This window comes from Arachis ipaensis, chromosome B08 (genome assembly GCF_000816755.2).
Source record: "Arachis ipaensis cultivar K30076 chromosome B08, Araip1.1, whole genome shotgun sequence".
Classification (NCBI taxonomy): domain Eukaryota; kingdom Viridiplantae; phylum Streptophyta; class Magnoliopsida; order Fabales; family Fabaceae; genus Arachis; species Arachis ipaensis.
The window spans coordinates 6,716,183-6,728,730 of NC_029792.2; the positions used below are offsets into that span (position 1 = coordinate 6,716,183).

At 34.9% G+C, this 12,548-nt stretch overlaps 1 long non-coding RNA gene across 1 annotated transcript; it reads right to left on the reverse strand.

The window, feature by feature from the left end:
- Positions 9,275 to 11,886, reverse strand: LOC107614450. Its single transcript, XR_001614444.2, has 3 exons — positions 11,809 to 11,886; positions 11,583 to 11,713; positions 9,275 to 9,767 (listed from the first exon to the last, which is right to left on the reverse strand). It is a non-coding gene; the product is annotated as an uncharacterized LOC107614450 (long non-coding RNA).

Here is a 12,548-nt window from a genome sequence, read left to right on the forward strand (position 1 = left end):
ACTACTTTTATTAATTTTTTTATTATCAAATATTTTTTATAGACATATATATAGGACCCAACTAACAAGTTGTCTAACAATCTAAATATCTTCAATTTCAACAATTCCTTCGAAATAAATAAAAATATTTGAGAATCATATTAGTATTTATTTGTGGTTAACTATATAAATAGTTATTTTTTGATAGACAACCAATAGTTAATGCAGAATAATGTAGAAATATAATTATTAAGGCTGTAGAAGAAGTGTATAGATTATGATTATTATTGAATGGAAATGGAAATAGATGGAAGAGTGAATGTCAAAGATAATTTCCTTTTCGAGTCAGGGATGAACTCCGTGCAAACAATATTACAAATATATTTCTTACGCAACAGAATTGATTCCTCTCCTCTATAAAACTCCTTTAACTAATTCTTCAACTCAGCCTTGAGAAATAATTCCCTGTTTTGCACCCTATTTTTTACTTACTAACAAAGTCCTTCATCCAAGATGGGGCTTTTCTGGTTCTCATTGGTTTGGGCTCTACTGTTTGTACTGGTTCAATTTCATGAGTTGACCCAATTTCCTCAATTGGAGCCTGATCGATAATTGAGTTTATTGTGGAGCTATCAACTAGCCCATCCTCCAACACAACCTTGTCCTCAAGGTTGATCTCAGGAAATAACCTCGTCAACTCCTCCAAGTCTTCCCACATGGTCTCGTCCTTGGAAGCCCCTTCCCAATCCACCAAGACTTGAGTTTGCACACCCTCATCAAAAGCCATGGAACGACTATCGAAGATGGCGATTGGACGCAGTTGCAGCGACGATTGGAGATATGGCACCGTGATTGGCTCAACTGGAGGATCCCCGTGGAACTGCTTCAACACCGCGACATGGAACATCGGGTGACCTGGAATGGACCATAGAAACACTTCTGCAATTTATTGTGGGTATTGTGGGTTAGGAATTTCTTAGGAGAACTTTCAACAAAACCCAATCCTCAATATCGAAGCTTTTCTCCCAGCGGTGTTAATTCACTTATTTCTTCATTTTTCCTTGTGCACGTTGAAGGGAATAACGCAATTTCCGATGTAGTGCTTTGCGCACCCTCAAAAATTCATCCACGGCAAGGACTTTGGTGGCCCCTGGATAGTATCCAGGCAGGGTTCTCATCGGAAACCCATAGAGTGTCTCATGTGGTGACATAGTAAGAGAGGAGTGGTAAGAGCTGTTGTAACAGAGTTCAGCCCAGGTGAGAAAAGAGGACCACTAATTCGGATAAGAGTGCGTGAAGACTCTGAGATATTGCTCCAATGTGCGATTGACTACCTCAGTCTGACCGTCACTCTGTGGATGATAGGCAGTGCTATAGCTAAGCTTGGTACCACTAAACTCGAACAAGATTTTCCAAAACTTGCTTTGGAAAATAGGGTCTCTATCCAAAACCATAGTAACCGAAAATCCATATAACTTGACCACATAATTGATGAATGCCTTGGCTGTATCCTTCACTGTAAATCTTGGTTTAAGAGCAGTAAAATGTCCCACCTTAATAAATCTATCCACCACCACTAATATCGCAGTATACCCAGCAGATTTTAGTAATTGCACAGTGAAATCGAGAGAGATCTCCACCCACGGATGTTCTAGCACTGGAAGTGGTTGTAATAGTCCATGGAGACGTGCAGGAACATACTTGGTAATTTGACAATCCCAGCATTGTTCAACAAATTTTTGGATAGCAGTCTGCATTCTAGGCCAAAAGAATAATTTCGCCATTGATTTATACATTTTGAGTAGTCCGCCATGACCTCCACGTATTGACTTGTGAAACTCATGTAGGAGTAATTCTTGTAACCCATTATAATCAGGAACCTAGAGCCTTCCCTGATATAGGAGCAGTCCATCCCGTTCCCCATAATCCGTGCTAAGCTTGCCCTCTTTAAGTTGCTGATGTAATTGTAGTATGGTAGGGCAGTGAGCATTAGCCCTTTTGAGAGAATCCATCAGATCCGTTTAAACCATAATGAAGCTACAAAATACGAATTGAGACTCTGAATTAGGGTGATGGGAGAGAGCATCAGCAACCTGATTCAATCTGCCAGCCCTGTATTCAATATCAAACTCATAGCCCAACAACTTTGCCAAGTAGTATTGTTGTTCTAGCGTTAAAACCACCTTCGACATTAGTTCCTTTAACCCTTGATGGTCAATTTTGATAATAAACTTCTTTCCCAATAAATAGTGGCGCCACTTAGCCACAGATTGCGTAATTGTATAAAGCTTCTTGATATAAGCTGAAGCAAGACTCATTTTCTATGTCAGTTTCTTACTAAAATAGGCTAGGGGATGTCCATTCTACATTAACACTGTACTAATGCCCTTATGGGATACATCTATCTCTACCAGAAAAGGCCTAGAAAAATTTGGTAACGCTAGGACTGGGGTATGAATCATTGCACCCTTCAACTGCTCGAAAGCTCTATTCGCCTCTTCGCCCCAATGGAAATTATTTTTCTTAAGTAACTCAGTCGAGGGATGAGCAATTTGGACATACTTAGCCACAAACTTGCAATAATACCCCGTTAATCTAAGAAAGCACCTAAGTTGTTTGAGAGAACTTGGCATTGGCCATACTTGAATTGCTTCTATTTTAGACGGGTCAACCTTCACTCCATCTGCCCCAACAACATGACTTAAATACTCCACTTGCTTTTGACCAAAGAGGCACTTTGATCTCTTAGCAAACAGCTGGTGCTGGGATAAGACAGTAAAGGTCAGTCTGAGATGGTGCAAGTGGTCCTCCCAAGTCTTGCTATAGACAAGAATATCATAAAAAAATAGCAACAAACTTTCTCAAATAAGGCTGAAAAACCTTATTCATAGTAGCCTAAAATGTTGAAGGGGCATTAGTGAGACCGAAGGGCATGACTACAAACTCATAATGCCCTTGGTGGGTGTGAAAAGCCGTCATGTGAACCGAATCCTCATTCATTCGGATTTGGTGGTAACCGGATCTCAAATCAATCTTAGAGAAGTATTCTGCACCAAAGAGTTCATCAAGTATCTCATCAATGGCCCGAATGGAAAATTTTTCCAGAATAGTAATAGCGTTTAATGCTCTATAATCGACACAGAATCTCCAGCTCCCATCCTTCTTCTTAACTAGTAAAACAGGGCTGTAAAATGCACTTTGACTCTCTCGGATTACTCCCGCCTCTAGCATCTCTGCTACCAAATGTTTAATTTTCTCCTTCTGAAAATAAGGGTACCGATAGGGTCGAACACACACTGGTTGTGACCCTGGCAGTAGGGTGATAGCATGGTCTATGTCCCGGTTGGGTGGCAGCTGAGTTGGTTCATCAAAAACCTTTTCGAACTCTTCTAAAACTCGTTGTATTTTTTGCTGCACCGGAGTGTCTCCTTCCTTATCCTCTGTCACCACCTTAAGATGGCAGAGTGGTGACAACCTCCTACGAAAGCATCTTTTGAAATAGTTTGTTACTCATAGTGTCAGCTTGAAGCAACCGTTCACCCTGTAGCTTTACCGTGATGTTATTCACCACAAATTCCATAGTAAGCAATCCATAATGTGTGGTAACATAGCCGAGGCACATCAGCCACTGAACTCTGAGAACTATATCAGCCCCTTGAAGATCCAACACAAAAGTGTTAATGGAGAATTAGTACCCCTCTGCTACCAAGGGAATATTCTCGCAATACGCCTTACAACCAATTACATCTCCATTGCCTACTAGTACCTGAAGTGGCGTGGTCTGCTGAATCGGAAAGTGGAGTTTCTCCGCCACACTTGCTTTCACAAAATTATAGAAACTTCCTCGTCAATCAACACCATAACCGGCTGCCCATTGTACGTGCCCTTCACGCGAAAGGTGGTAGGCTGGTATTGACCTACCACGGCGTTCAAACTAATTTCTGGTTGCACGACATACACTACAACCGGCATCTCTGCACCCAAAGTTTGAATCAATTTAGGTTCAGGTTCTTTAAGGATCTCGTGCATTTCTTCCTCTCCAATCAACAAGTAACAAAAAATTTTACATTTACGTCCTGGTGACCACTTTTTCTCACAGTAGTAACAGAGGCCCTTGTCTCTCTTCATCTTAATTTCAGCAACTGACAATTTCTTAAAAGGGGGTTTGATGTGGGATTTCTAGTATTAGTGTTTGGCTGTGTGTGGGAGAAAGACATGGGACTAAGGTTGGATCGCTTGTTTGTCAGGTATCGATTTAAGGAGGGATTATTGGAGTAGTTTGGATAGGTTTGATGAGGTTTGGTGATGTGTGGCTGATAGATTTTGGATTTGAATTGGCTGTATACTTCTGCTCATATATCTTTGCTAATGAAACTGCTTTGCTAATGAAACTGCATGAATATACGATATCGGCTTAGCTAATAATAATTTTGCATTTCAGGTACTCTTGAAGGCCAACAATGAATAATGACACCACCCAATCCTCACTGAGTCTAGTAACCTAATTGGTAAGATCTTCAAACTGTCCTTAATACTCTTCTATGGTACCTGTTTGCTTCAACTCTTTGAGGGTAGCCTTGGGATCATAGTACTGGTTCCGTCCAAACCTGACAAGTAATGCATCCAAAAAAGACTCCCAAGTATATGCAATGTTATTATTGACCCTCCAACGATATTAGGCATAGGCAGTTTCTGACAAACAGAAGGAAATTATTCTTAATCTCATCTCCTCAAGTACCACAAACCATTCAAAATACTCTTTTACTTTAAAAACTCATTCATTCACATTACTATCACCATAAAAAAATGGGTAAATTAACTTTTGTACCTCTAGGTTGGTAGAATTGTTGTTGGTGTCGAAGATGTGAAGAGCCTTCATCACAGATCGGGGTTACTTGCTTCAGTTTGAGTGCTTCAGACAGCATGCTTCGAATTTCTCTCACCAAACCCTCCAGTCTGTCCATATGCGATGCCGTCATGGAGACGTGACTTGCGACCTCCACATGATTCCGTTGCAGAGCAGCGATTTCCTATTGCCAAAGTTCATCGGAGGCCATGTTCCCTCTCAACGAGAGCAACAAAGATAGACAACCAATGACTAATGCAGAGTAATGTAGAAATGTAATTATTAAGGCTGTAGAAGTGTATAGATTATGATTATTACTGAATGGAAATGGAAATAGATGGAAGAGTGAGTGTCAAAGATAATTCTCTTTTCAAGTCAAGGATAAACTCCTTATGAACAATATCACAAATACATTTCTTACGTAATATAATTGATTCCTCTCCTCTATAAAATCCCTCTAACTAATTCTCCAGCTCAGCCTTGAGAAATAATCCCTTGTTTTGCACCCTATTTTTCACTTACTAACAAAGTCCTTCATCCAAGATGAAATTTTTCTGGTTCTCATTGGTTTGTGCTCTGCTGTTTGCACTGATTCAATTTCGTGAGTTGGCCCAATTTTCTTAATTGCAGCCTGATCTATAATTAGACTTATTACGGAGCTATTATTTTTCTTCATCACCACAATCGTTGCCACCATCCTTATATTCACCATCCATCAGTGGTACAGCTAGCCTTAGCTTATTAGGTGGTGCAAAGTGCAAACTACTTTGACCCTTCAACTTCCGTCCACCTCTGACCTTAGCCCTCACCTATCTCCAGAGGCGGAGCCTCATACATCACAAGAGGACAATGACTTTTTTCAACCATCAAATTTTTCTTACAAATTATACATAAATTTTAGTTTAGTCTCCCTTAAAATTTTTATTTTAATTTTTGTTAATTATATATATTTTTTTCTCCTCCCTCAAAGTTAATCTAGCTCCATTTCCGCCCATCCCTCCTCTCCATGGTTCTTCGTTTCCCACTTAGGCCGCAGGTGGTGGTGCTCTTGGTGCATGTCAATCCTCCAAGTCATCCGACAAAATACAAGCACACCTTGGAGGTAAACATATTTTAACAAAGAAAGAATAGTTAGAAGCTAAGTCTAATTGTCTTAGTTACATCAGATACGAAAAAAATTAGCTATAAGAATAAAATTAAACTTAAATAATAGTTTGAAAAGAATGATATTTTGATAATAAGTTTAATAAGAAACATTTTACATAATTGATGTGTCAAACATATAAAACCTTTATAATATTGAATGAATATAAGGAGGCTTTTTGATATAAATAAATATGAAAAAAACTTTATTTACCAAAATACGCAGCAGTAGAAATATTTTCCCAAATACGCAGGGCCAATTTAGGAGGGACGCCCGCGAAATGGAGTTGTACTCCAATCCGGATCCGGCGGCCACGAAATGGACCTGAAAAGCAGCAGAAAGCATGCAGCTCCCCAAGTCGCTCCTAGCATGCACGAAATGGACCATCTCAGCCCTGGCGCACACAAGTTGGACCACCTCAGGGGTAGCGGCAGCGAATTGGGTCCATCTCGTCGGCGGCGTCCGCAAATTGGCTATTTCGTTTGTGGCGCACACGATGGTCTGCGAATTGATCTTGCTTCTAGCCACCTCAAGTTCGTCCTTGGCTGAAGCTCTGTAGCTTCTTCCTCTCTTCCAACAAGGAATCAATGGTTACATTAAGCATATCTATTTCCACCATCTTATTTTGTATCTGCCTTTGTAAATCTGCAATTGATTCTTGCTCCTTCAAACCATAGTACTCAAGAAAACTCAACCTCCCCAGATAGAAAACGTTCAAATTTAGGTAGAATATCATCTTCAAAATTATTATACTGATTGATTATATTGCTAATTAACTTAACCTCCTCTTCTCCTCCTCCTCCCTCTGCAACAATGTCAAATCATACCACAAAGTTCAGGAGAAAGTTCCTGTTTCACTATATAGCCATAAAGCAAAATTTTGATGTTCTCTAATCCTTGCTTGGCCATGTTCTGTGGCATATTGATAATGGAGTTTAACATAAAGACCAAGGTTATACTATAGGATTGAACATAATATGAAACAAGTAGAAAAAACCTCTGTACAATGATTAGTATGTATAATTATAAAAAATTCTCAAACAAATAAACAGGTAAAACACTAAAACTCACAAAATACCTGATTTGGAGTTATTCAAATTCAGCTGCTGAATTTTAAAGGTTGCAATTGGAGCAGCTACTAGAAACCCTAACCTAACAATCATGAAGCTACAAGTGATAACAGTGTGCTAACAATGTATTCATTAAAAGGGGGAACCCATTTCCAAAACCACCCTCCACCACTCATTTCACCCAACCTCCATAACTATCTTCTCAAAAGCCTCAAACCAGTAGAACCCCAGAAAATTGAAGACCCTGAGAGGAACAAAGAATTCGCAACTCAGGCAGACGAGGACAAATGAGCAAGACCCAGATTTGGAAACTTGAACCTTGCAAGACAAAGAATTCGCTGCCGCTGCCCCTGAGGTGGTCTAACTCGTGTGCGCCAGGGCTGAGATGGTTCATTTCGTGCATGCCAGGAGCGACTTGGGGAGCTGCATGCCTCCTGCTGCTTTTTAGGCCCATTTCGTGGCCGCCGGATCTGGATTGGAGTGCAACTCCATTTCGCGGGCGTCCCCCTGAATTGGCCCTGCGTATTTGGAAAAATATTTCTCCTGCTGTGTATTTTGGTAAATAAATTTTTTTTCATATTTATTTATATAAAAAAACCATATAAAGATGTTAGAAAAATAAAATTGCCACAAGAGAATTAACATACATAATTTCATCACTTAATAAGATACTAAAGTGATGATCAAACACAAACTAATCAGAAGTAAACAATAACAAAATAGATACTAAATTTTAACACAGATATCCTTTTAACTTTCTTGTCTTACATTATGAAGTTGCACATCTTTAAGGTACCAAATCTTTAGCATTTATATAGTCAGCTAATGTGAACAAAATTAGTAACAAAATATCCATCGATCACCATATCCATGTAATATGCAAGTTTCAACTTGTTGCAATATATATGTATGTGAACACTCAAATTATATTCAAACAGTAAATTTTTAATTTGAATGCAACCAAACCACCAATCATATGTATATGAACTCATCAACTCTAATTTGAATACTCATAACCAAAGAACAAATTGCTCGCTCCATCAAAGTTCAACTTTCTAAAGATGTTGTATTCAAATTCTTTTGTTACTACCATGCATGTTCAAACTCCTTTAACTATTTATGATTTGATTTTTCTTAATTTATTTGAACAACTTTGACCAATGATCATTTTTCAAACTTCTATTACTTTTATAAAGTGACAATTTAATCACTTTGTATCCAAATTGATTTTGATTTTTTTTTCACAATTATATCTTAACTTTACATGTATGTATTATAATATAGAAAAAAAAACTTTTCATTTAAAAATATAGAAATATTAGACAACTAAATCTTTTTTTTAACAAGTCCAACCAAGTTAGCATTTAGTAAGCATTTTTTTTGTATGTTATTCTTTTTCTTCCTTTTCTTCTTTTTCTTTCTCATCGTCATCGTCGTCGTCATCATCATCATTCCTTCTTTCTCCACCTCCTCTTCTTCCTTTTTCATTATTATAATCACCATCCACCTCCTCCTCTTTCTCCTCCTCCTTTAATATCATCGTCATCTTCTTCTTCTTTCAAAATAGAATAAGAAAAATATGCATCATTCTATTTTATGCGTTTACACGATTCTTCTTTAATGTCGTCGTCGTCTTCCAAAAAAGAATAAAAAAAAACTGTAGCATTCTGTTTTATGTGTCACGTCTAAGAGATTTCGATTTTAAAATTAAGAAAATTTTAAGTCACAGTTAAAAAATTTTGGTACTATTTTTTTTTTATATTTTTTTCAAACAACTCATTTTCTTCCTTTTTCTTATTATTTTCATAATTTTCTTGTTTCACACTCTTATAATTCTTATTGTTTCACCCTCTACGAAGAATTAAAAAAACCAAATAAAAAGAAGGAATAATTATGCAACTTTGTTCTTTCATTTTTTTTATTTATCCTTTTTAACAATAAACAAAAAAAAATGTTAAAAGAAACTTTAGAACCTTAGGAAATTTAGGTGTTAAAATTAAAAAAATTGTGTTATAGTTAAGAAATTTTGATACTATTTTTCACGTAAACAAAAATAAGTGTGATTTCACTAAGCGGTTTTTGTTGATTTTAGACAAATTTAATTAGATTTAGTTGATAAAAATACTTAGATATATAGTAAGACCCTTAAAATTAATAACTTATCACTAACCGCATCATAAAAATAATAACTCATCATATTATTAAAATTGCTTAAGGAATTCAAATCTAGGAAACTGTTATGCAAGAAAGAACATTAATAAACTTCAATTTATTACATTATATATGCGGCATAGCAACTCATGTAGTGTACTAACTAGTATTACGACAAGGGTGGAATTCGTTCAAAAAGAGGCTTAATGCTAAGAAAACGATTAATTAATTAATATAATTAAAACAGTGTCCAATATTTTGAAGTTGAGAAGGGGAACTCTCTTGATGAGGAGCAGTACAAGAACATATATAGGATCTCATAAGCAACAAGGAATCATCAATTGTTGGATTTGAGATCCTTGTCCAGTACAAGAGGGTCTATAATATTTTCTTGATCCCATGACTTGATCAGTTCATAACCATATAAATGTGTTGTCAAATCCAACAACACAAACAGGAGCTGCACCATATATATCATTGTTGTGAATGAATTTGATGAGATGGAAGATCCCAAGTTCTTGGTGGTCATGATCATCTCCTTATCATCAACTGTGCCATTCTCTGCTGCCATAGCCTCCTGTACAATATATATTGCACAAAAGATCTTTATTTCTTAAATTTTATTAAGAAAAAAGGTAAACACATAAAACAATTTTATTTTTTTCATTTTTTTTAAATATTGAAAACAAAATATTAAAAATAAAAATAGAAAAATTATTTTAAAACCTAATAACAATTTCTTCAACAAAATTTTAAGTAGATTGGAATTCGAATCAAGATATATCCAAGAATCATCTACTAAAATAACCCTTGATATGTCGCAATCATATTTGGAACTGCAAATTCTTTATAAAGTTATACTTTCTCTGCCTTAAGAAGCATATAATATACATCCATTTTCAGTTGAAGATATTCTATTGGAAAGTTGGCCCGACAATTTTATAAGTTATTTACAACTTTTTAGTTAAATATTTAGAAGAATTTTAAGTATGTCAGGTACATCGGTGTTCTAATAATTTTATTTGTTGATTTTAATTATAAAAAAATATATAAATATTAATTAAAATTGACAGTTAAGATTACTAAAACACCAATATGTCATATACATTTAAAACATTCTAATATTATGTTGTAGTAGTATAGTGCTAGCAAGGTAGCAACTAGCAACCACTATGCTACGTGTCAAAATCTATCTAGTTCCTAACTTGCATAAGAAATTTTTAGTTATTATTATTTTTTTAAATTTAATTTTGATGCCGTATTAATACAAAGTAGTTTTATAAGTATATTCAATTATATAACGTTACATTAAAAAAAATAACTATTATTTATATCGATCGAATAAATAATCATCCAAAAGACGTCTATATAAAATGTTTTATTCTATGAGTATATTAAAATTAAACTCTTCTTTTAATTACCCAAATTTAGCATTTTTCAAAACTTATGAGGATCGGCACCAGTGATTGGAGAAGGCTTTGATTTCCAGTTCCAATTTGAAGATAAGGTTGTTCTTCCGTACTACTCCTATATTCTATATTTTGATTTCTTATGTTTTGAGCAATTTCATTGGCTACTTTCATGATAAATAATCAGTTTTCAGATGTGAAAACAACATTAGTCAATGGCATCTCCGTACACAAAATCTAAAACCCACCAATGACTAAGCATCTTAATTAATATGTTTTAGATCCAAAAATACCACACCGAGTGGTTATTATGAAACTATCTCCTGGCTTATGTGCTGCTTTATTATTTCATTAGTTCCAAAATTGAATTTTCAGAGTAATTATTCTCCAAATTAAAATAACCACAAATAGAGAGAGGTTCAAAAAGATAAAAGGGAAAAAAAAAAACCCTTAAAATATGAATCTAATAGTGTTGAAATTTGGCATACAAGAGGAATATTCATAGAATCACAGAAATTGAAAAGGAGCATAAAAAAGTATCTGAAAGCAACAACAACTAATAACAAATAAGCCATTTGTATTGGTTATGATGAGTTTCGGAAGGATGCAGCTAATATAGCTGTCAAAGTTGATTATTGATTGATAGAATAATCATGGGTCACTTTATTTGAAAACCTATAAATAAAACATGTATTGGATCGGATCAATCAAAGTTAGAGTTTACCCATCAATGCCAACATACAAAAGTTTGTAGCTTTGGAATTTCACAGGTTCAAAAGTAGTCCTTTGATTAAGAGATCTAAGCCATTTCTTAGTGATAATTAGCATAAAAATAAGCCACTTAAAATTTATATTTTCAGTTCATATCTTTTTATTTAGATGAAAAATAAGAACCGAAAAGAAGAGAATACATAATCCATAATAAAATTATATATGGAATGAATCAACAACATGAATAAGAAGAAAAAAATAAAGAAGCATACCAATGAACTCACTCAGAGAATGAAGCAGATGATGAAGGCTAAAAACATAGCCAAGTTCATGTCTTCATGAGTTCAGAAACAAAGTGGGTTGGCACTTGTCCCTTCAAGATCTAATTCAGCTCCTTTCCTCACTGAGAAAAGAAAAAAGAGCATTGGTCTTATATAACCATAAAGTTAGAAAATATGAAAAAAGAAAAAAGAAAAAGAAGTGTCATGTTCATTGAACCTAGACAGAAAATAGTCCTAGGGAGAAATTAAACATCATGGTTCGAGGAGAAGCTAAGTTGTAAAAAAAGGTTTGGTATGGGTATGCACACAGCATCTGTCAAACGTTTTAAGGAAAAGAACAAAACCAAAAAGCATACAGCATCACCATCATTAACAATGCAATATAGTAATGTTCCCTTTCCCATGTGTAAAAGACAGTATTATATATTCTTCATATAATAATGTCTCTTTAATTAAGTTGTTAATGAATCTAAAAAATATAACAGACAATTATTATTATGAGAAAGTAATCTACTATTTATAAATGAAATTTTCTCTATTGGTATTTAATTATTTTTTATTAGAATATCATTTTTGTAAATAGTACAAAATAATTTTATTATTCTAAAATTTAAAAAAGTTATTAACTAAGAAACTAAAATACTCAAAGTTATATATAATGTTTTTGTGTGGATGTCACATTTTGTCACTATTTAATTAGATAGTGATTTATATTCAATTTTATTTATTCACTTTTCAGCTTTTAAATTAAACAGGTGTATAAATAATAAAATATTTTTAGAATTGCAAAAAGAAAAATTACTTACTAAATATAATGGTCTTTTCAGTATCATTCAAATGCCATTCCTTTGATTGCCACTATTTTCATTTGATTTTTTTTTTCTTTGGCTGACATACACACTAGTAGCTCAACTAGTTAAATGATGGGAAAAATTTTTAGTGTACTGTAAATATTGG